Below are 10689 nucleotides of genomic sequence, written 5' to 3'. Positions count from 1 at the left end.
ATTAATTGAAAGAAAATGGGTGCTCTTTAAGGACTTTAAGATTGGAAAACAGAAGTCAGAAAGAGCCAACTCAGATTGTAAGGTGGATGACTAATGATTTCCCATTGAAGCTCTTGCAAAAGTGCCCTCGTTAGAGAAGAATGAGCAGGAGCACTGTTGTAGCAGGGAAGGACTGTGAAGCTTTTCCAGGTGTTTTTCTGCTCAAGTTTTGGCTAACCTTTTTTTTTTCTCTCTCCAAACACTCTCATAATAAGTAGATGTCATTCTTTGGCTCTCCAGAAAGTTAACAAGCAAAATGCTTTGAGCATCCCAAAATACTGTTATCATGGCTTTTGCTCTTGCCTGGTCTGCTTTAGTTTTGTTTGGACCACTCCCACCACTTGGTAGCCATGGTTTTTATTGTGCTTTGTCGTCAGGATTTTATTGGTAACACCATATTTCATCTCCTGCTGCAATTCTTTGAAGAAATGCTTCAGGATTTTGATCCCACTCGTTTAAAATTTCCATTGAAAGCTCTTCTCTTGTCTGCAGCAGATCTGGGTGCAATAGTTTTGGCATGTATGGAGCGGAAAATTTGCCCAACAGTAGTTTTTCAGTCAGAATTGTGTAAGCTGAGCCAATGAAGATATCAGTGGTGTTGCTATTGTTTCTGCTGTTAATCAATCCTCTTCAATTAGGGCATGAACAAGATTAGGTTTTTTTTTTCTCACAAATTGATGTGTATAGTCTGCCACTGCAGACTTCATCTTCATCATCATCTTGTACCTTCTTAAAACTCGTTATTCATTTGTAAATTGCTGATTTCTTTGGGGAATTGTCCCCATAAACTTTTTATAAAGCAACAGTGGTTTCACCATTCTTCCACCTAAGCTCCACCATAATTTTTTTTGGCAGCTGCTCTGTATGGGGATCGGAAATCTGGACCTTGGTGTCATCATCACTGTGCTCTAACCAGCTGAGCTAATCATCCAGACCTTCATTTTTTTTCCTTTTTTTCAGCACCATAAATTTGATGTTTGTTCTTACTTCAATTTTAGCCAAATTCATGTTGCTCTTACAGGGGCTCTTTTCAAACTGATGTCTTATCTTTCTTAGTGCCTCAAACTAGATCCCATTGAGATACGTTCTAATAAGTTAAGAAAAGTTAATTTTGGTGCAAAAAAATATTTGCAAACCATGCATAGTTTTTTCACTATATGCATTTTCCATGAACTTTTTGAAGCTCATTTATACATGTCCTTATTGGTCTGTTTCTCTTCTGAATCCCAGTGTATTACCAGTGGATAGAACCCAGGATGGGAAAACAGAGTCCTTATCTAACTGTGTCAACAGATTTGAAGAATGTGGTCAATAAAGGTGTCACTCGGGACATGGTTGACCATCTTGACAGATTTGGTTATCCTGCCATTGTGGGAACTCAGAACTTGACTTCTGGAATAAGTTATTGGAAGGTGAACGTAGGAGAGAATAATGAATGAGAAATAGAAATCTGTAAGGTATCCTTGAGCAGAAACAATATCTCCTTCAGTAAGGATTTATATTTTCTGAAGTGTTTGGTATGGACACCACTGTATTTTCTATCGCCATATTACTTTAGTAATAGTTCCTCACAAACAAAGCTTCTACAAACAAGGAGGGGATTTTACTAAATATTTGAGGGCTATTTTATTTTATGATGGTATCAGAGGCTGCCCCCTACTTGGCCAATTTTGCCATTAGTACTCTGCGTCATCCTTGGTAGGGGGCCGAAGGTTTTGCCGATGCCCCCTGACACCTGCAACCAGTGCAGCAACAACCACCAAGCTGCCATAGGAAGCACCCTGGGTTCCCGAGCTGGCGTGTTGGGGGGCGAGGGCTTTTGCCACACCCCCTGACATCTGCACCCAGCCCAGCAATAACCAAGCCACAGCTGGAAGCCCCCTGATCTCCCCTGTGGGAATGAGGGGGTGCCACAGGCCGCAATCCCACTCTTCCTCCTTCTTCCATCCCATTTCCTTCCCCTTTCCCCCTCCCTTCCAACAGCTCCACAACACCATAGAATTTTAAAAAGTATTAACAAAAAAATTTTAAAGAATAAAAATGACTCTGTGTCATCCTATCTTTTTTCCTTGTTCCCACAATATACAGGGGGATTTTGTATTATTAACTACCTGCCAAGTGCTCAAAACTGAAGAGGGAGAACTTCTTTTTAACCCTCCTAAGGAGTTGGAGGGAAATCTAGATTAGAAGTTAAGGAGCTTTGCAATAAACTGATAAAATTACAGCTAAACTGTGCTTTCTGCTTAATCTCTGTAAACCTAAAACTGCTATAAAAACAATCTATTACTTAAAATTACAGAAAATGTAGACATGACTGCTACCTCCATGGAGTTTATAATTATTTGTAATGCACATTGTAATAGTTTCAGGCTAAAGAATAAATTAATTGGAAGAAATGATACTATTTACTTTCAAAATTGTAATCAATGATTTTTAACCAATCCCTATGTTCCACCAGCTACTTCTGATAAAGTATTGACAATGCTAACATTAAATTATTCTAACAGTCATTTTAAGTATTAGATTTATTGACATGGTAAAGATCAGAGGAGATCAAGACCAAGCATTTAAATTATCATCTACACTAGTGTAAACAATAGAAATAAGATTTTATTACATGAAGGAAAAAAATTATATGCACGTCACATAAACTGTGATTAACATAAAATCCATCAATGTTCCTACCAAATTCATTCTTTCACCTACAAAAGGGATGATCATCTAAAATTATCTGCAGACAACCTTTCTCAGGAATGTAATACTAACAATTATTTTTAAATTAAAAAAAAATTGAAACATGCTAAGCACAGGGAGATGTAATCTCTGTAAACTACTGCATCTTAGAAAATCAGTTTGCATTGGCTTGCTGGGACAGCAGAAATGGTTTTATTTTTATAAATAGTTCATTCTTAACATGTTTACTAAAATGTGTTTAAGAACTTTTTCTAAAGAGATATAGCCATGGGATCCTTTGACTTTAACACATGATCTTCACTACTTTTTTATAATTTCATGTTTGCTTTCACTTTCTTGATTATTACAGATATCTCCTGACTAATAAGCAGTCAGTTTAGATCTAATGAATACCTGGTTAAGTTTACATATTCATCACTCATGGTGGTCCTGATGTTTTTTCTCCCTAGGCCATTTTGTCCTAGCGACCTATACCTGTTTTCTCCTTAACATAAACTTCAACCACTTTCACAAGAGGCAAAAAAGCAGTATCACTCCAAAATTGCACCAACACTTGCTGACAAACTACTACCACCCAAACTGAGCTGTTGCAAGCAGAAAGAGTGGTATAAAGTTTAGTAAGAGGATTGAGTGTGTTAAGGAAAAACTTTTGTTTTCATATGCTATTAGGACTAATATTGAAGGTCGGTTTGGTGATGGATTTCCTGCAAAGTACCTTGAGAGGAGATGGATAAGACTGATTCATTACTTATTTATTTTTGCTCCTCTCCTGCCCTTGCTCACTCACTCCAGCTAGGACAATGAAACTATAAAACCAGGTATGGGGTGGTAGTGCACTTCATAAATCACCTCAGCTGCGCTAAGTTCTGCAAGACTAACACCTGACTTTGTAAAAATATTTTTGCAACATAGTTTTCTATTTGAATTAATGTTAGTGGCATAATAACCTCTAGTCAAGTCTATAAAGCTGCTTTGTTTGTCAAAACCGGGAGTTTGAACAATCCCTTATAGCATTTGATGCCAGTCTTCTTTTAACCAGTGTAGATCCAGGTCATTAAATGTGCCATAATTATCAGATGACTTTAAAGTGTGGAACAGGCTTTTTGATTCCCTGTTTCAAATGAGGGTATAAACAGGCCTATCCTCTAATAATAGTGAGCAGCAAGTAGATTTTAATATCTCGATGTAGCTTTATCATTAAAATAGACTATGACAGAGTAGAAAAATATTCTTCTAAGGATGTGTATAGTATATAAAGACCAGTGTTCCTCCCCGAGCCAGGTGGTGGTCAAAAAAAAATTGGTCTTTAAATTTTAGAATAAACACCACATTAATCAAAGTTGAGTATGTGGTCAACATCAACTATATAGTTAACCATTTCATTAATATGTATTACTAAAAAGGTATTAAAATGCTCTTTATTTTCCATACCCCAGCAGCTCATCTGCACCACCACTGGCACAGCCCCGATTGCAGCTCCCTGATTTAGGAAGGCAGTGTTCTCAACTCCACTGAAAAGAATGACTTGGGATGACTAGAGGAAGGAAAGGGTACTCATTCATAGAAATTTCTCCATTTTTTGTTGCCACCCTCCTATGCATTTTTTATATAGTCTAATGTAACACAAATTTGCAAAAAGCGGTTATAATTACTCTCATTTTGCTCAGTATTCAGTGGCTTGCTGAAGGTGCTGGCAATTAAGTGACAGAGCTGGAATCAGAACCCATTTGAGTCTAACTTTATCAATTAGATATGATGCTTACCTCAACATGTGACCTTTGGCAAAAATCTGAACTCCATTTGCTCAAGGTTAACTTATTTCATCTAAAGCCAGCCCATTTGTTTTGCTGGGGATATTCTCTGTAGCTGAAACATAAAGGGCTGGTCCTGGCATTGAAATAGGTGAGGTAAAGGTGACCTCTTAACATTTCTGTTGGGATTCTTACCTAGGAGGGTTATCTGCCTTTTAGGAAAAAGTAAAAGCAAATGGAACGTGTTGGGTTTAGATAGGCATGCACTGATTTACAACAACAGACAGACAACTCTATCACTAAGGTCAGCCATCAATGTTTGATTCTTAAATACTTAAGAAAGACAGAAAGCAGTTGAACATGACTCTGGGGCCTCTTAGAGTGAGGGGAAGTCAGCTAAGCCCCTGTTTCTAATGGAACAGCCTGGAGAAAGGGAGCCACACAGACACTGGTTGTTCCTGATTAAAAAATAAAATAAAATAACGATGGGGCCACAATCATGAGCACAACCCCACTCTAGTCCTTTCTGACATGGGAAGAGGTGATGGTCTACTGCTGCAGCGTTAGAGTCTGGAACTAACAAATAAAACTTCATTTGTCTCCAGCCATGTTCACTCCACACGGAAGCTGACAGTGCTGGGGCCAGTGGTGAGGGGAATGTGGCTAACAAGTGTGATAGGACTATTAAAAGCTCAAGAAATCAGTCATGAGAGCCATGACTCATTCATTATTTTATTCTTTGACTTTGAAAAAAAAAAAAAAATCACATTTCTTCCGGAATTTTTTTTTTAATCAAAAGCTTTCATGTGAAAAAATATAACACATTAAAATGATCTGTGCTCCCTATGTCATTACTCTAGCCCTATAAAAGCATCTTGTCGTAAATTATAATACGCATTTGTCATCTTCCTTTATAAATTGGCAAAACATCTGGTTAATATTTAATAGGGACAAGAAGTATAGTAACGAAATATCATGAAATTTGGCATCAGACAGGCTGGGATTCAAATCCTGTTATCTGCAGTTTTCTGCATCAAGTGCCCTTGGTCAATAATCTCTACCATATCTGCTTTATCAGTTGTAACTGTATTCTGATACTACCTGCCTCACAAAATTGTGGGATATATAAAGAGTTTAGCACACTGTATTGCACTGTTTTTAGAATTATCTTAAAATGTTGACTCTTCTAGAATTAATAATTTTACTTAAAAACTAAGATAGACTTTAAGAGACTCCGGAACCTGAGAATTGTGCTTGATGCTTACCCTTGGATTCAAAGATTATAGAAAAGTTTTCCTGTCAAAATGAATAAACTCACGAGTTATGAAGGCTCAGGGGATGGTGAGAAGGATAGAGTGACAAAGTCTTCGCAGAAGTTGTCTGTTCCCAGGCTTAGAAAAGAATGGGGGATTGGGTAGAAAAAAGTGGAGGCCTCCCTGGCTGAGGAATGAATGTGGGAGAGGAGAAGACGGAGGAATTAGGTCCTGGGAGAGGGAGTGGGTGTGGAACATTGCTTGAGATAAGGGGAAAGATATACTTTAGATTCCATAGGGTAGAACAAATTTGAGAGATCAGACAGCTAAGCAAAAACAATTTTCATTATCGTGTCAGCAGTGTGTGTGGGGGGGAAATCACAAGTTTGATTAGCAGGGCATTGACTGATGCAATAAAAACCATCCAGGGGTCAGAACTATAAAACTTAGGATGCTGTGCAGATTTCCTCTTCACTGAGGTCAAATATGGACTGAGATTGTCCCCTGATCTCCCATCTGAGACAAATTCCTTTGGCGGTTATCACTACTCTGGATTTTCTATCTGCAAATAACACAATGATCACTTCCTTCAGCAAATACTCTGGAAACTAACAAAGTCAGACTTTATTCTCTAGTAAAAATATTTAACAACTTAAGAAAAAAAATAGTATGGTTAATGAGAAAATACAATGAAACTCTAGGTATTAGCTCAAAGGCTTTCTTGTTATGAAATTTTCAGTATATACATGCAGTTCATGTAAAAATAAAAAACTTAAAGAGCTACTAGGTGTTAGTCACTATACAATGCTTCAGATGACAAAACAAAACATCACCCATCCAAAGAGATTGAGACTCCTGAGCAAGGTCAGGCTATTTGACATTTTCTGGAAGCCCATTAGAAATGTAAATTAACAGACTCCACCTCAGATCTACTAAACCAGAGCCCTTGGGGGTGGAGCCAAGGAAATCTGTGTTTAACAACACAGAGTATAACGCCCAATGAAGTTTGTTAACCACTGTCCTAAATTAATTATATGGGTAGGATTTGAAACTTCCCAGATACCTACATGACGGGGCATGGAAGGTCTGACAGAGCAACTGAACAGGTAAAATCTCTTTAATGTCCATTGTTCAGCTGTTTTTCCTAAAGGAAATACCCAGGACTACAAAGAAAGTGTAGGTGAGTTTTACTTAATCATGGTTTTGTTTAAAATCCTTGATCTTAGTATCTGTGAAAGCTTTGTTATATATTTATGCAATGTAACAGGATAAATATAAGTGAAAAGCCAGGGCAAAAAAAAAAGAAAAGAAAAGAAAAGAAAAAAAGGAAAAACAACGTTAGATACGAATTTAACACTTAGACAGAATACTAGGGAGAAAAATTATTCTCTAACTTTTCTTTTTCCTGGTATCTGTAAAAATAGTTAATCTCTGTTCCATCCTTCACTGATTTCACCTTAACTTTTGCTGGTTTGACATCAAATATTTTTAAAAATATTATTGTGTATCCAGTATGCCAGATATACACACAAGGGATCTACAGAATTTAGTTTTTTGTGGATGGAGAGTGACCAACAACTATGTTCATAGATAAAATCAGTTAGACACAAAGAACATAAAATAATAATTATGGAGAGGCCTCTCTGTGGAAGTGACATTTGAGCCGAGAATTAAAGGAAAGAAAGAGGAAGCCAGAATTGCAAAAGTAGGAGAAAACATCATCTCTGTCTGTGAAAAAGGAAAAGTGCACCTATGGATTTGGAGTAGCTGGAATTGACAATGGCTGGGGATGCTATGGGTGAGATTAGATGGAGGCAGGGGCCAGATTGCACAGGACTTGTGTAGCCATTTGGATCTTATTCTAAACACAGTGGGAAGTGATAAGAAATCTGGTTTAGGTTTTAAAATAGCATTCTGGTTGTGGAGAGAAGCCGGAGATGGGAGGAGGGCAGGACAGAATATAAATCAGGAAAACAACAGTTGAGTTGGTAAAATGATGGTTTAAATTATGGTTCTAAATGAATGAATCATAAAGTGAGTTTAGGGGAAGAAGGCATATGGGGTTGAGCTCCAGAGCAGTTTTAGATATGTTAATTTTGAGTGCAGATTAGACTTTCTGTTGCAAATGAGCTGAGTCTGTGTGTAGGTAGGAGATTTAAATTGGAAAGGTACTTAAATCTTTAGAAATGAATGAGATTATCCAGGGAGAGACCATAGGACAGGAATAATAGACCACAACCGAGACTTGAAGTGCCCCAAGACTTAGGGGTTCAAGAGGATTTGGTGCAGAAAAAAGGACTTTGAGAACCAGACTGGTCAAGTAAAAGGGATATCAGCTACAGCATCTTGATAGCCAAAAGGAAATGTCTGGGAGGAAGGGCAGCTATGTTAACTGCTGCTGAGAGCTCAAGGTAATTTGAATTGGTAAATTTCTTTATCTTGGTGACTCAGTGGAAGTTGGTCAGGACCTATTTCAGGGAGGCAAGACAGGAAAGCTCTCTGAGAGTTGAAAGACTTAAGCAAAGAAAAAGATCAGAGCATGTTCAAAGACAAATAAGTAGAGAGAAAATATTTGCAATTCATAGAATTTACAAGGGCTACTCTTTTAGATGTATAAATACCTCTTAAAATTGACAAAAAAAAAAAGAAAAGAAAAGCAAAAGCCAAAAAAAAAAAAAAATGATAGAAATTGGGTAAGAGGCTTGAACATAGGGTTCACAGTAAAACAAATAAAAATGGTTCTTAAGTATATGAAAATGAAAACCTTAGTGATAATAAAATAAATGCAAGTTGAAAATGTATGAAGATACTATTTCAGCCACTGGGTAATAATCCAAAAGTTTCACAACTTTCTCATACATTGCTTGGAGTGCAAATTGTACAAGTTTTGTGGTTGGGAAACTGACAAAACATACCAGTTACAATTGCATTAATCAGAAATCCCATTTCTTGGCAATATGCCCTTTAAGGCCAAGATTCTCAACTTTTTGGTTTCAGGACTTCTTTGTACTCAGGTTATTAAGGAAGATCCCAATAAGTTTTTGTTTATGTGTGTTAACATCTATATTTACTGTATTAGGAACTAAAACTGCATCTTAAAATTATTAATTCATTAAAAATAATTTTAAAACATTGTTACAAAATTTTTCTTCCGAATCAAAATTAATTGAGAAGAGTGGCTTAGTTTCAGTGTTTTGCAAATCTCTTCAATTTATGGATTATGAGAACAGCCATTTTCTCATATCTGCTTTAGCATTTCTCCTATTGCAATATGTTGTTTTCAGTGAAGTATTTGAAAGAAATCTAACCTCACACAGGTATTTGGAAAGGGGAAGAGTATTCTGATGTTTAAGATGATTGTGATTTTTTTCTCTAATCATATCAATGAACTTTTTTTGGACTCTTACATTAAAATTGATTGGTCTGTCTTATAATCTGAATCCCTCTTTTACCCTTGCATAATTTTACTCTTGCATAATTTTGTAACTGCATGCATTGTTCATTTGGCTGTGAGTTTGCAGATCTTCCAAATGTTGACATATTTCATTATATAATATAAAAAAAAATCACATTTGTTAATATCACCACCAATCTTATCAGAAAAGACTAAATATTGGAAAGTGGTCAAGCTTACAATGGTGATACAAGTTTTCCAAAATTCTAATTTTTGCTTAAAAGCTTACGTGTAATTATTGGCAACTAATACTTTCAGTTGCTTTTTCCTGAAATGACAAGGTCACTTTGTTAGCAAGAAAATGTCTGCAAAACTACAAAGTCTGAAATAACATTAGTTCATTTCAGTTGTTCTTTAAAAGTAAAAATGTTCTATATAAATAGTGTCTAGTGTAACTTGCATCTCAAGCAATCGCACATGTGTATGTTTTCTTGAGACAACTGTTGGACTTCCTTATACAGCATGAATGTTTTTATGTGAATTTTCCATTTTGTCACCCAGAATATCAAACAAATTTTGTACTTAAAGATTTAATGTTTTACTACTTCATAAGGATATAACAATATTTTTAAGTAAAACTTCTAATTTTTTCTTTTTTTTACTTGGGAGTATGCAAGTCTATAGAGATAAAATGCAAAAAAATGACTACTAATACTCTTTGGTGTGACTTCCCTAATTAATGGTAAGACCCAGCAGTTTTATCTACCGTCACTGCAAATGTCAACACTGTGAAAAATGGGAAAAAAAATTGGGAACCACATTTTGAAAGCCGCTGCTCTAAGATGTACCTTCACAAAATACAAAAAAAAAAAAAAAAATCATATGCAGAAGATTAATCTACGTTAGAATTATAAAAATGTTTTCCATATCTTAAACATTAAATCAAAAAGAAAGAATTAAAGGACAGACAGTCTAATTGATGGCAAAGAAAGAGTTTGGCTGAGAGTGAGGGCTTGAGAGAGCTAAGAAAGGAAGTTTGAGAGTTCTGAGGCCTGTCAAGTTTGGGAAGATACTGTCGAAAAAGCTGGTTAATGAGGTGGAATGGAGACAAATGTGAATAGAATAGAGGATTTTGAAAAATGAGTACTTGGTGTTATCGTGTCACCCAACAATGGCTGAAGATGGGATTAGACAAGGAAACTAAGTCAACTAAACGTAGTCCTAAATTGGGGAAGAGTTTCCAAAATTATATTCAACAATATAATTTGAATAATGTTTCTAGAGAAAAGATAGAATTGATAATCAAAGTTAACCATGTAATTGTCTAAATGCAGAAATGAGGATGAAGAAAATTATAAATCCTTCGTCAGTTTCCTAAAAAGCAAAACAGGAGAATACAAAGTTTCCATTTTCATATTTTTTGCAGGGTTTTTGTTTTTGTTTTCATTTTTTGGATTTCTTTACTCGTGGGTTATAGGGTAATGCAAACTGGGGCACCCTGGATGTAAAATTTAAGGAGGCACTCAACTTTGGGGCTCCTGTGTACCTACAGAAGCCT

This window comes from Cynocephalus volans, chromosome 13 (assembly GCF_027409185.1).
Source record: "Cynocephalus volans isolate mCynVol1 chromosome 13, mCynVol1.pri, whole genome shotgun sequence".
In the NCBI taxonomy this organism is placed as follows: domain Eukaryota; kingdom Metazoa; phylum Chordata; class Mammalia; order Dermoptera; family Cynocephalidae; genus Cynocephalus; species Cynocephalus volans.
The sequence above is the reverse complement of the archived record's forward strand: the minus strand, read 5'-3'. Positions refer to the sequence as shown.